Below are 14040 nucleotides of genomic sequence, written 5' to 3'. Positions count from 1 at the left end.
GAGCAACAAAGGATTTGATAGCTGGATGGCACTACCAACTCAATGGACATGAGTCTGGGCAAATTCCGAGAGACAGTGAAGGACAGGGAAGCCTAGCGTGCTGCAGTCCATGGGGCTGCAGAGTTGGACACGATTTGGCGACTGAACAACAGCATTTAAATTTGTTTTTTCTCTACCGTTAAGACCTTTAGATTATCATTGTAGATCCCATTTCAGGGACTTCCCTGGTGGTCCAGTGGCCAAGACTCCTTGCTCCCAATGCAGGGGGCCTAGGTCTGATCCCTGGGCAGGGAATTAGACCCTACATGCCGCAACTAACACCTGGCCCAGCCAAATGTATGCCTGTTTTAAATTCCATTATTTCAGCCACTTCTGGTCTGGAAGTAATGCACCCTATTTCCATTCCATTGTAAGCTAAGCTTTAACATGTACATTTATGCTAAAAGCCGAACGTTAATCAACATCTCTCCTATGCCTTATTGGAACTTCACTGTTCTAATTACCTCCATCCAACCTACATTAAATTAACATATTTGTGTTCCACGTGTAACCGATTGTTCATCTTCTTATCTGCCTCCCGAAGCAGATATATTTGGGTTTTACACAGTCGGCATCTTCTTCTCAGCTCATACATCCACCAGTTGGTCTGCGCACCCATTCATTTTGGAACTCCACTCTTCCTTCCAAGACCGCTGTCCTTTCCACGGAACACTTTCCTTCAGTACAGATCTTTGGATAAAGAAGCCTTCTCTCTCTGAAAATTTGTCATTTTGTTCTTTTTCCTAACTGACTCTGTTCTTGTTCCTAACTGACAGTGTAGAAGAACATAACCTTTTAGGTTGAGTTATTTTCTCTCAGCATCTTGAAGGTATTATTCCACTGTCTTCTGGCTTTCACTGTTACTGCAGAAAAGTCTATGATTAGTTTACCTTTGTAGATATTCTGCCTTTTCCCTCTGGTTGCTTTCTTAGATCTGCTTCTTGCAATTTCACTAATGAGCTGTATGTTTAAACTTATTTGTACTGCTCGGAGGCATGTGCTTATGCAGTTATGTGCTAAGTCGCTTCAGCTGTGTCCCCATGGACAGTAGCCTGCCAGGCTCCTCTGTCTATGGGATTCTCCAGGCAAGAATACTGGAGTGGGTTGCCATACTGCTCAGAAGAATATGCTTTTAATCTGATGATTCACATCTTTCACTGACTCTGAAAAATTCTTTGTTGTTGCTCAGCCACTAAGTTGTGTCCGACTCTGTGACCCCATGAACTGCAGCACACAGCGCTTCCCTGTCCTTCACATGGCCCAGAGTTTGCTCACATGCACGTCCATCGAGTTGGTGATGCCATCCAACCAGCTCATCCCCTGTTGCCCCCTTTTCCTCCTCCCCTTAATCATTCCCAGCATCAGGGTCTTTTCCAACATGCTGGCTCTTCCTATCAGGTGGCCAAAGTATTGGAGCTTCAATATCAGTCCTTCCAGTGAATATTTAGGGTTGATCTCCTTTAGGATGGACTGGTTTGATCTCCTTGCTATCCAAGGGACTCTCAAGAATCTCCTCCAACACCACAGTTTGAAAGCATCAATTCTCCGGCGCTCAGCCTTCTTTATGGTCCAACTATCACATCCGTACGTGAGTAGGGGAAAAACCACAGCTTAGACTATACAGACCTTTGTCGGCAAAGTGCTGTCTCTGCTTTTTAATATGCTGTCAAGGTGTGTCATGGCTTTTCTTCCAAGAAACAAGAGTCTTTTAATTTTGTGGCTGCAATCCCCGTCTGTAGTGATTTTGGAGCCCAAGAAAATAAAATCTGTCACTGTTTCCACTTTTCCCACATCTATTTCTATCTCCCTGTTCCATGTTCTGACATTCCTATTACAAGCATCAGACCATCAGATCAGTCTCTTAACTCTGCTTTCATATTTTTCAAATCTGTGTCTGCTGCTGCTGCTGCTAAGTCACTTCAGTCGTGTCCGACTCTGTTCGACCCCAGAGACGGCAGCCCACCAGGCTCCCCCGTCCCTGGGATTCTCCAGGCAAGAACACTGGAGTGGGTTGCCATTTCCTTCTCCAATGCATGAAAGTGAAAAGTGAAAGTGAAGTCGCTCAGTTGTGTCTGAACTGACTCTTAGCCACCCCATGGACTGCAGCCCACCAGGCTCCTCTGTCCATGGGATTTTCCAGCCAAGAGTACTGGGGTGGGGTGCCATCGCCTTCTCCGAATCTGTGTCTAAACACCATTATAGATAATTCCACAGATCTAACTTCCAACTAATTAATTCTCTTTTTAGCTGGGTCTAATTTGCTATTTAGTTCTAATTAATTTATAAATTCAATTAATCTATTATTTTATTTTGATAAGTTCTACTTAAAAAAAAACCTTCTTGGTCAATTTTGATACTTCCATTTCTTGTCATACTTCCAAATCTCTAGTTTATATAAATTCCATAATTTAACTTCCTAAACATCTATTTATCCCACTTGTTACTTTTGATGATTTCACTCATGGAATCTTGTTTCCCTGTGTGTTTTGGAATTTTGGATTCTGTTTTTGGATACAGAACTTATGTTCAGTGGCGGCCTTTTCTGTGGGAATAAAAAGTGAAGCCAAGTTTGAAGGGGCAAACTTCCAGAAATAATTTATATTTTGCTTCTGCCAAATTCTGCCAAATTCTCTAGGACATTACCAATCTGGAATCACTGTAATTATTCAACGTCAGGTTCCCAGGAAACACAGATGGTATAAACTTCAACTCCAAGCTCATGGAAGCACACAGATCTATGTTACAAATTCTCAAAGGAAACTACCCACCTCCCCAGCAATCAACAATTCATCTATTCCCTTTATCAGCAAAAGAATGCTCCCTCTTGTCCATACTTTCACTGAATGAATAACCCTGCAGAATCTTATCATGTGAGAGCCTCAGTCTCAGTTCCACATCTTATCTCCTGCGCCTCACACCCTGCTACCACCCACATCTTGAAATTATGGAAAGAGGCAAAGTCCCTCAGGAAAAAGCAGCTTTAGCCAGTGAAAGGGCACAGCTCTAGTTTCCAGCCCACTCTTGCTTCTCCCTCTTTTATACATGCAAGTATGCATATACATTTGAAAAGGATATTCGCTATACTTTATCCAGCATTTCCATGTGTCTTGTATAACGAGGTTTTTTGGCTCTTCTGTTCACTATTATTGCCAGAAATGCAAGTTCGGAGCAGTTTTCAAGGGTGACAAGAGGAGCTCTATCAGCCTGCATGCTAAGTCACTTCAGTCGTATCCAACTCTTTGAGACCCTCTGGACTACAGCCTGCCAGGCTCCTCTGTCCACAAAATTCTCCACAAAATGGAGTGTGCTGCCATGCCCTCCTCCACGGGATCTTCCCCACCCAGAGATGGAACCCGAATCTCCTACATTTCCTGCACTGACAGGTAGGTTCTTTACGACTAGTGCCAGCAGAACAAGAAATCAAGCGAGGTCACCTCGAGTCACATTCAACTTTGACTTTGTAAATGATTCCGTAACACCACCCACAAAACAAGGTTGGGCCAGTGAGGGGGCGGAGGATTTCCCTGGTGGCTCAGTGGTAAAGAATCCGCCTGCCAATGCAGGAGACAAGGGTTCAGTCCCTGATTAGGGAACATCTCACATGCCACGGAGCAATTAAGCTGCACCACAACTACTCAGCCTGCGCTCCGGAGCCTGGAAGCCAACTACTGTAGCCAGTGCGCCCCAGAGCCCTGCTCCAAAGAGAAGCCACTGCAGCCAGAGAGGAGCCCCTGCACTCCGCAACCAGAGAACCCCGAGCAGCAACGGAGACTCAGCACAGCCAAAACTAAAACATACAATTAAAAAAAAAAACAAAAACACACAAGGGTGCAGGACCATTCTCCACAACACCTGCTTTTCTCCAGAGCCCATCATTCCTGAAGGACACTGGCAAGAGAGCTTGTAGATAAAAGGTCAAGGATTTTACACAAATGTTATTTTTGCTCCCTCCTGTAATCCCACTAAAACCACAGCAAAGAAAAGGTTTTTAAGGCATAAACCCATAAAGACAAAAGGAACAGCAAAGAACCACAGAAGTAAAGTTCTGAAGCCGGAAAGCAAATACGCGAGTGGCCAATGGCCACACGGACTCCTAAACTAGCTGCACAGAAAGCTGAGAAGCAACATGATTTCTACCACCTAACATCTTCATCCCACTTTAGAGTTTGTCTTCTTCTGGCTCCGCCTCCACTCTATATCTTTGGAGTCCCAAACCAAAAAGAAGGGCTCACTATACTCACCCTCTATTTAAAATTCCAATTCCTGTCTTCCTCGCCCCGCAAGGGTGTCAAATGCAAGGCTCAGCCTCTCAGTTGCCCACGTGGAACTGAAAACAGACTCAGATGTAAAAGTCACCACCCAGGGCCTCTGCAGTCACACAGATCCTGGCCTGGTAGGTATTCCCTATCTTCTTAGCTGTACAATGCTTTCAACCGGAGGTATTTTCTCTGTTTGTCCATCTTTTCCAGGTGCCTTCAGAAAGAGGATTGATACTGATCATCAAAAGAGGGAACCTCCGTATCTACTTTGACCCAGATTTTAAATATATTTTCAGGACTATATATAATAGCTCAAGAGGACACCTCCATACATACACAGCAACTGAGATCACCAGTGCAGATAAGACTGCCCATCTGCTACTGCTAATCTGCTAAGTCGCTTCAGTTGTGTCCGACTCTGTGCAACCCCATAGACGGCAGCCCATCAGGCTCCACCGTCCCTAGGATTCTCCAGGCAAGAACACTGGAGTGGGTTGCCATTTCCTTCTTCAATGCATGAAAGTGAAAAGTGAAAGTGAAGTCGCTCAGTCGTGTCGGACTCTTACCGACCCCATGGACTGCAGCCTACCAGGCTCCTCCGTCCATGGGATTTTCCAGGCAAGAGTACTGGAGTGGGGTGCCACTGCCTTCTCCAAAGACTGCCCATAGAAAGTGTTAATCAAGAACACTGACCCCAAAGCAGGGTCCTGAAGAAAGTTAACTTCCCTTCCAAAGGGTAAGTCAAAGGCAAAACAATCCCCTTTCAACCAACTTCATTATTTTAGACTCTTGTGAACTGAACTGCATCTCCTTGCCCTCAAATTCGTAACCGGCAATATGACTGTACTAGGAAATAAGGTCTCTGAAGAGGTAATTAAGGTCAGTCAAGGCCACATGGGTGGGGCTCTAATAGGAATTCTGTCCTTATAAGAGGAAGAGACACACCCAGAGAGAAGGCTGTGTGAGGACAAGCAAGAAGGTAGCTCTCTGCATGCCAAGGAGCAAGAGCTCACCAGGAACCAATCCTGACAAAATCTTGGTCTTTGATTTCAAGCCTCCAGAGCCGTGAAAATTAATTTCTGTTACTGAAGCCCCCGAGTCAGTGGTATTCTGCAGCCTAAGCAGATTCCTACCCAGACAGCGCCCATCACCTGTGCAATGTGGGAAAGCTGGCTGGGACGTCACTCACGCTAGGAACAGTACCCACTGACACCCAGCTCCACAAACAGGGCCTGACAAGCGGGCTCACACAAGGAATCCCAGGAAAACAGCAGTGAAAGAACAGAGTGCATGGTGAGGAAGGAACTCGGAAAGCAGGGGCTTTGGAGAACAAGCCATCTCAACCTGCCCTCTTTCATTCTTCAGCCAGTCAGGGCAGAAGAGGGTGCTGGGGAACAAGCCACACGCCCATCCAGGAACTGAAGCTCACGCAGCCCCTTCTGCTGTGAAAAGCCTCTCCCCAGACTCCAGGCCCATTCTTCTACAAGTTCTCCCATCCTCCCTACCTCCATTATCGCCACACGTGAGACGGGATCCGGCCACGCCCAGAACTTGCCAAACGCACTGGCTGCACCAGCAGAGCCTGCCCCCCACAACCTTCCGCAAGAGCCTCAGCCCCTCTGGGCATGGAGGCAGCGTGGAGCCTGACTGGTGAGCACACACAGACGCACACGTGCACGTCCACCCCGAACCCGGACGCATCCTGGTCGGTCCACGGCCACCTCCATCTGTCGGCACAGTGACTCAGACGTGGGAAGCAGCCTCTCTGGAGCTCCTCAGACACCAGGTCACTGGAAGTGGACATCCTTCCTGTCTGGGCACCCTTCGTGAGGTGGGCGATTTCCAAGCTCTGTAACCTACCATTACACAGGGACACAAACACACATATACACAACCACAACACAGCATAACCATGTGTAATCATTTCTCGATATCTATATTAAAATTCAAAACATACACGCCCTGTGACTCCGAACTCTCTTCTTGTCATCTATCCTTAGCAAGCAATCTGCATAAACTGTGAGCAATCAGAAAGTCCATCAACAGGAGACCAGACAAAACGCAGCCTATCTCTGAACTCTGAAATTTCACACTATTAGAAAGACTGAGGTGGATGCATAAACACTGAAAAAGACTGCCAGAGCAAGTCTCTGAGCTTAAAAAGCCATGACAGGGACTTCCCTGGTGGTCCAGTGGTTAAGACTCCACGCTGCCACTGCAGGGGACACAGATTCAATCCCTGGCCAGGGGAACTGAGATCCTGCATGCCATGCAGTGGGGGAAAAAAACACACACACACCACGAAAACCACGACATGTGACAATGTGGATGCAAGTTACGAAACATGGTGAGCAAAAGATGGGGACACAAACCGTTCACCCTGCAAGATTACATCCTTTTAAAGCACAATGGCAGCTTCCCTTGTGGCTCAGCTGATAAGAATCCGCTTGCAATGCAAGAGACCTGGATTCGATTCCTGGGTTGGAAAGATCCCCCAGAGAAGGGAAAGGCTACCCACTCCAGTATTCTGGCCTGGAGAATTTCATGGACTGTATAGTCCATGGGGTGGCAAAGAGTCGGACACGACTGATTTTCACTTCACTACACTTCAAAGCACAATGACAGGCTAAACTAACATATGCTATTAAAAAAGGGCAGTGGTTACCCTCCAGGGTTTAGGGGTCAAGACTGGAATGGAGAAAAAGAGGGCTCAGTGGGGAGGGGGCGAGCACCTTCATCTGGATGCTGATGACATCAGCATATTCAGTTTGTGAAAATTCCTCAAGCTGTCACTTAGGGTAATTACACTATCATATACATAATTTACACTTCAGTTAAATGTTTGAAAAAGGGTAATACCATTTTAGGTTAAAAAGAAAAAAAACAGCTTTCTGTCTTTCTCTATGTCTAATACTTCTATAGATACACAGGTTAAACTCCACCAACTGTGAGAAGGCTCATTTCTGGAGGAGGATTCAGAAGGCAGACAGAGCTGGCAAAAGAGACCATGGGTTCGGTTCCCCTGTAATATCTAAATTTCTGCAACTAAATCCATGTGTTACTTATAAAACTAAAAATTAACAAAAATTTTAAATGGGACAAGAAGTTACGGCCAAAGTGACTATTACTATCAACTACACCCCAGATGGCCCACCAGGAGACCCCAGGATGAGCGCAGGTTTGGAAGGGGCTTTTCAGGGAAGGGAGACAGGACTGTCTCCCCGACGGAGTCCTGCAGGACTCACTCTCAGGTCGGGGTGGGGGCTTCACAGGAGGCACCAGCCAGGTGGGAAGGGAAACCAGAATTCACCTGACTCCTCTGCCCCTCTATTTTCTAAGCTCCAGAGCAGATGAACCCTGATTCCCTTCTGCCCTCAGGGCACCAAGGGCTCTCCTCTAACCCCTACTTTCTACTGGTAAAGAATCTGTCTGCCAAGGCAGGAGACATAAGAGACGTGAGTTCAATCCCTGGGTCAGGAAGACCCCCTGGAAGAGGGCCCGGCAACCCACTCAATATTCCTGCCTGGAGACTTCCATGCACAGAAGAGCCTGGCAGATTACAGTCCGTAGGGTCAGAGAGAGTCAGATGTGACTGCAGCAACTAAGCCGGCAGGCTCGCACTCACTCCCACCCAAGCTAGCGGTTCCAAGGGGGGCTCTGGTCTGCCTGGCCTGTGAGGCCCCGAAGGGAATGTCAAACTTGGACAGGAGGGTAATTCTCAAACAGAATACAGTAATGGTTTCTCAAGCCAGGGTTGCCAGTCCAAGACTCTGAGAACTCACGCATGCTTTCCGAGTCAATGAGGGGAAAGGGGGAAGGAGAGTTGTCAGTGATACTGGACGCTAAAAGGCATTGTCCTCATACCTGCAAACACTGTGCTCCACTACACAGGCCAGGGGGAGAAAACATCCTGGCATCAACACTCAAGAGCAGCAGCTTCCAGGTCAGCCTCCCGTTTTCATTGGTGCTTGTCTAGGAGGCAAGCAGAGGCCCCTCCCTCTCCTCGGATGGACAGACAACAGCTGGTCTGGTCACATCTTCCCCGAAACGCTGGGCCACCAGCCCCAGGAAGCAGCCTCCTCCATCCTCCAGCCAAGTGCTTGGGTTTCCAAGCAGCCTTCCTTTTCCTTCCCCAGAACTAATTTTAGCCTCCTTGGTTGTCAGAGTGGAACTGAAATAGTCGGCAGAGGAACGTTTGCAAACAAGAATATGCACGCACCTCACAAAACGCCTCAGCTCCAGCCCAGAAACCGGCCAGAGAGAAGTCACCCCCAGTGAGTGGCAGGCCAGACCCCTAGAAGCCACGCACACCCCACCCGGGGAGGAGGAGGACTCACATCCGCCCACACTGGGGCAGCAGCCTTCCTTTCCCACACCCACTCCCAGCGATCACGTGCCCATGCTAGGGCCGCCAGTCCCTGAGAGTTTGAAAGAGGCACATGTATGTGCACAGCTAGACAGGGAGAACCAGGGCAAGGCGTGGGGCTGTCCAAATGCAGCAAGCCAAGACTAATCCTGGGCCAGGGGAGGCCCAACGAACTCCCCAACAATCAGCCTGCGTTACCAGCCAGCTTCCAGCGCCTACCATAGTCTCAGACAGAGAGAGCACTGAGAAATTTCACCGTCAGGCTCAGAAGGGGCCAGCGCCCTCCCCTCTCCCCCATCCCCACCCAACAACCGAGGCATCCAGGGGCCGGACCACAAAGACCAGGCGCCTCTGGGGCTGGGATGGCAGGCCGCAGTTTGGTGGAGAAAGCCCAACAAGGGGGAGGTGTTTATTCCGGAACAAAGAACAGGTGACAGAATGGAAGGGAAGAGAAAAAAGATGAAGAATCCTGAGACGGCAACAAAGTCCCCTTTGGGAAGACCCAAAAGATGGTAGCAGAAAGTCTCAACACCAACAAAATAAATAAATAAATACAAACAAAATAAAAACCTTTAAGCACTTCACACACCACACAGCAGCGATAGGGAGCACTTGGAAACTGAAGCTTTGGGGACTGCTTCCTCCCACTCTGTAATAGTGCTCAGTTCAGCCAGGTGTATTTTGCTGATCTCAAGATCAGAGAGGAGATCCCCCGCAGAAGGCTCCGGAGTCGAGGTGCGAGTAGATTGGGGGAGGAGGGGAGGAGGAACAGGGAGCTGCCAGTCTGCCAAGAACAACCAACAGGCGCCGGAAGAGATCAACCCCCGGGTCGGGGCCGTGGTGCCGGCGCCCATCTGGTCTCCAGCCTCCAGCCGCGCTGCCCACCACACCTCCCCAGACCCGGGTGGAGCTGCGCAGCCGCCCCATACCTTTGGGGAGAGGCGGCGCCCGCGCCCCGGTGTCCACGGCCTCGGAGCCCCAGGCCCAGGGCGGCGGTGGCTCCCCAGGGTGCTCGGCGGCCGGCCCGCCCGCAGGGCTCGCGGGGGAGGGCATGCCCGGTGCTCCGCTGGGCCCGCGTCGGCTGCCAGGTGCGCGCACAGGGACACTGAGCGGCGCAGAGGCCCGGCCAGGGCGGGCGAGGCAAGATGCGAACCTGGCGGTGCACTCAGAGTGGTGGGCGGGGGCGGCAGGCAGGCGGTCCGGCCACCCGCAATCGCCGCCTCCCTGAAACCTGAACCACTTCTGGGAAAACTCAAGGACGCCAGGATTCTCTCCACGGTGGCCAGCGGCACTCCTGAAGCACAAATTTGAACCAAACCCTGACGCTGAAGCAGGAATCTCCCAGACTTTTAGAATCCAACCTTCCGCCCTGAATCTTATGAGGAGAGTGTGAGTGTGTGTGTATGCGCCCGCACGCTGGGGGGAGGGAGTAAGGAGGATGGTATTGTGGGATCTCCCACAACTCTCTGTCCCTTTAAAATCATGAGAACATTCTAGATCAGGTTCTCAATCAGGTGATTTATGCCCTCTCCACTCCAAGCATTTTTGGTTTTCCGGATTACAAGTGCTATTAGCATTTTGTGGGTAGAGGCCAAGGGATACTGCAAACCATCCTACAATGAACAGGACACCCCCCCCCTTCCCACCTATACAAACATCAAAGAATCATGGGATCCAAATTGTCAACAGTGTCAAGGTTGAGCCAGCCAGGACCCTGCCTGAGGGCTGTGTGTCCAGTGTCATTCTCAAAAGAAGGATCCAGATTAGTCACTGCCTACCTAGGTCCCCAGATCCCAGTCTCTGGTAAAGGGCCAGTATTTACAAATAGATCTAGGGTACTCTGGTCCTCACTTGCACTATGCTAAGTTCCCAGGTAGGAGGCTGAATGCACAGGCACTCAAGAGAGGGCTTCCTGAAGAAGGGGGTGGGGTGGGGGGTGCGGGGAGGAAACCAGGGCTGGCATGTGGACAGTGGGCAGGGTCACACAAGGCAGAAGTAAAGAGAAGTCACGCGCAGTGGCTAGAACAGGGAGGTGGAACCCGCCCGGTGCAGCATGCCCGCCAAGGACAGCACGTTGTCCCCTGAAACAATGGGCAGGGCAGGCCGGAGAGCCAGGCCTTCACAAAATCCCACCCAGGGGGCCACAGTTACCTGGTATCGGTGCAAACAGTGAGTGTGCACCAAGTATGCACTCACTCTCACACGCACTATTTGCATTTTCCTGGGGGAAAGATCCACAGCTCTCATCAGATCCTCAGAGTGTACGATGGGCACGCTTCACTGGGTTCCCCGGAAAGGAAGTTCCTTAGGCTAAGTGCCAGAAGTCCAGGTGCTACCTGGGGGAATCGGGATGACCCGAAAGACCCTGCAGAGTAGTGGGTGGCCATCAGGGCCTCGTGTGTTTTCACCCAGGTGGACAGCCTGGGAGGCTGGGTGAGTGTCTCACATCATCTACCTTGGAAGCGTCTCTAAGAGCTGAGGAGAGTGCCCACTCTTCCCCAGGGGGCAGCCCGGCCAGCCGGCCAGGGCAGAGCCTGGAGTGCTTAGCAGGTACAAGGACTTGGACACCCTTCCCCGGGAAAGGGTACCGGTGGCCTGTAACTCTCTGGTCTGTGTCCCTGAGAGCTACCACTACACTGGGCCTGAGAGTCACTTCACTCATTACATACACACATCCCCCCGAGGAAATGGAGCACATCTTTGGGTGGGAGAATAGTTGTCTATGAGGACAGCAGGGAGCAGTCAGGGCTTGCACTTTCTGGGGACAGACAGAAATCCGGTCCTCCTCCCCAGCCAGGGGCCCCTGACATTTCACTCAGCATACTCCAACCCACAGGCCCTGATCTAAAGCCTAAGCACACAGACAGAGGTCAGGATTCTTGGGGGATACACAGATGCGTGTCTGGGATACCCTCTGCAAGGCAAGAGCCAATGACTTGTTTCCCAAAGACATTTGGCCAGGCACAGATCACAGAAGACTTGCAAAACTCACTAAGGCTGATCTTGTATCAAGCACTGTATACCATGACTGCAGCATCCATTCTGCCTTTTCGAATAGGCCTGCATCATCTAATATGGTAGCCACTAGCAAAATGAGGCTACTGAGCATCTAAAATGTACAAAGTCTGAACTGAGACATTCTGTAAGTATAAAATATGCCGTGGATTTTGACGACAGTACAGAACGTAAAAAGTCTGTTTTAATACTGACAAGTTGAAATGACTGTTATATACATTAGGTTAAATAAAATATACCATTAAAGTCAATTTGCCCTTATTATGGGCTGAATATGTCCCCTCAAAATTCTTATGTTGAAACTCTATTGCCCAATGTGATGGGATTTGGAGATGGGGTCTTTGCAAAACATCAGAGGTTCATGAGGGTGGAGCCCCCTTGATGGGGTTAGTGAAAGCAAAAACAAAATAAAACAAAACACAGTGCACCCAGTATCCCCACCTGAAGCACCAGGAAAGGCCATGTGAGGATTCAGTGAGAATACAGCCATCTGTAAGCCAGCAAGACAGCCTTCACCAAAACCTGACCATGCTGGCATACTAACCTCAGACTTCCAGCCTCCAGACTGTGAGAAAAGAGTTGAGTCACACAGTCTGTGGTATTTTGTTATAGCGGCCTGAGGAGGCTAAGACACACCTGTTTCTTTTTCCTTTTATTAACAAAACTACCAGAAAAGTTTAAAGTCTTCTATGTGGTTCCCTCTATATTTCTGTTTGACAGTGCCGTCCTAGACCTTCCTTCTACCAGGAGGTGGGGGTACTTCTAAACAGCAAGCCCAGGGTTTGAAGGAAGCACATCCAGGAGGATGGCGGAACAGGAGAACCAGCTCTGCCCCCACCGGGGTCTGCTGAGGCTCCTCCCATAGTTCCTCACAAGTCAGGCAGTGGCCACCAGAGGACTGGGACCACAAGAGACACGAAGTGACTCCCACCTTCCTACAGTAAAGAATCCGTCTGCAATGCAGGAGACCTGGGTTCGATCCCTGGGTTGAGAAGATCCCCTGGAGGAGGGCATGGCAACCCACTCCAGTATTCTTGCCTGGAGAATCCCCATGGACAGAGGAGCTTGCTACAGTCCATGGGATCACAGAGTCGGACATGACCGAGCCACTAAGCACACACACACAAGCACTGCCCAAGCCAGCGAAGAGCATGGAAATCCCAGGGACCCAATCCCACCCTACCTCACCTAATCAGGCGGGGACCTGAGACTGGTCAGGACAGAAGAGTTAATTAGGGAAGAGCCCACCTCTGAAGGCCTGGTCTTGGAAGACCACAGCACCTCCAGGAGGAATCCAGAGACAACCACGTGAGCCGCTGCTTGCCTAGTAAGTAGGCTAGCGGCAGCCCTTCCCTCTAAAGGCCAATGTCTTCCTTCACTTCAGAGATCTCACTTGAGAGAAAAGCATCTCAAAGCAAAACTTCAAAGGCAGAGAAAGGAACAGGTTCAACACTTTGCTTCTGTGACACAAGAAATGGCTCCAAAAGACCCATGACCCCCTTCCATATTGTGCCCAAGTACCAATAAGGGGCAGTTTCCCAGGCGGCTAGTGGTAAAGAATGCGCCTGCCAATGCAAGAGATCCAGGTTGGCTCCAATAAGGGGTGGCTTCCCAGGTGGCTAGTGGTAAAGAATGCGCCTGCCAATGCAAGAGATCCAGGTTGGCTCCCTGGGTCGGGAAGATCCCCTGGAGGAGGAAATGGCAACCCACTCCAGTATTCTTGCCTGAACAATCCCATGAACACAGAGGAGCTTGGCCGGCCACAGTTCATGGGATCGCAGAGAGTCGGACATGACTGAGAACGCATGCATCCACCAATAAGGAGTCTCTGTCTTCCAGTCGCTGCATTCAAGTTACGCAGCCCAAGCCCCACAAGGAGAAGTTACTTGCCTTCGGTGGAGAAGGCTAAGCCATGATACACCGGAAAGGAGGCCGGTAGAGTGGGAGTGGGGAAAAGGAGATCCGGGATCCCCACCCCCGCAGCAGCCCGGGGATCCCAGCCCCGCCCCTGCACTCCCGGCCCCGCCCTTAGCGGGTTTCCCAGACTCTAAGCTGCTGCCACCGCGGGCGGCAGGGGACCCGCGCTGCATGTGTAATGGGGGCTGGGAACAAAGACGCACAGGACCAGCTCCCCGGCTGCCGCGCACCAGCCTAAGAGACCGTCCCGGGCTTCTCCCTGAAGCTTTAATGCGCGGCTTCCCAGGGCTGCCCAGAGCCATCCGAAGCCTAGTGCGGAGCCTGTCCGCGCGCGCACACTAGAATAGGGCGCGTCCCAGTACCGCTCAAAGAGGAAAAATCTGTGCGCCGGCCAGGGAAAAAAGCGATCTCCCAGCGGAACTCCGCGTGTATATACACCCGCAC

The sequence above is a fragment of the Bos javanicus genome, chromosome 22 (genome assembly GCF_032452875.1).
Source record: "Bos javanicus breed banteng chromosome 22, ARS-OSU_banteng_1.0, whole genome shotgun sequence".
In the NCBI taxonomy this organism is placed as follows: Eukaryota; Metazoa; Chordata; class Mammalia; order Artiodactyla; family Bovidae; genus Bos; species Bos javanicus.
Note: the sequence above shows the minus strand (reverse complement) of the source record.